General features: G+C 45.1%; 1 pseudogene; it reads right to left on the reverse strand.

Moving 5' to 3' along the window:
• Window positions 1-389, reverse strand: part of LOC123984282 — a 532-nt pseudogene extending 143 nt beyond the window's left edge.
• Window positions 390-934: the final 545 nt, after the last annotated feature.

Consider the following 934-nt stretch of genomic DNA (forward strand, 5'->3'; position numbering starts at 1 on the left):
GTTGTCGCGGGCAGCGTTGCCGGCCAGCTCCAGGATCTCAGCGGTCAGGTACTCCAGCACCGCCGCCAGGTAGACGGGGGCTCCGGCGCCGACACGCTCACCGTAGTTACCCTTTCTCAGCAACCTGTGGACACGGCCGACAGGGAACTGGAGCCCAGCACGAGATGATCGGGTCTTGGCCTTTGCTCTGGCCTTACCAGCTCCGGTTTTTCCTCTTCCAGACATTTCTCGTGTTAATTTTTTCGACTACGAAAAAGATATATCCACCAAGCCACCGAAACCGAAATTTATACTTCTACTGACCTGCTTCCTGATTGGCCAGAGTGTGCGTACCGATGATCACCCAATCAGAAAAGGGTTCACATCAAGTTTCTGTATTAACCACAAGACTTCCGATTTACTCGGCATGGAATTTCAAAATAAATTGTAAATGTAGCATTTGCTCCATTAATATAAATATTTATGTTCTATTTCGTATAGGCTTCGCCCTCTAAGAGCTGTCGCTATTGGGTTCATCCCCGCGCGCATGCGCAGTCCTGAAGATTTCTTTCGCGCCCATGTGCCGTGCACGGGCCTCTCTCAGGTCCGCAATTTAGGTATATAATACCGGAAAACATTTAAACAAAAACATTTAATAGAAGTAAAATTATAGCAACAGATCCCCTCACATATTTTTGTTTTTATATATGGGGGCCGACCAGGGTGTGATTCCCCTGGTCGGCCCCCAGAGATTTATTTGATCACAGTCAGTGAATGAGTGCTTGCACTATTTCACAGGTATATTACAGATATAGGTACAGACATATTAATATATATGCCCAAACAAAATCTAAATTCTGTCCTGGATGAACTGGGTAATACAGCAAAAAACAACAAAGCTATATATCAGGTTGTATTCCTATCATAGAACTCTAAATCTATTGCTGTACAGTAC

This window comes from Micropterus dolomieu, linkage group LG02 (genome assembly GCF_021292245.1).
Source record: "Micropterus dolomieu isolate WLL.071019.BEF.003 ecotype Adirondacks linkage group LG02, ASM2129224v1, whole genome shotgun sequence".
Taxonomy (NCBI): Eukaryota; Metazoa; Chordata; class Actinopteri; order Centrarchiformes; family Centrarchidae; genus Micropterus; species Micropterus dolomieu.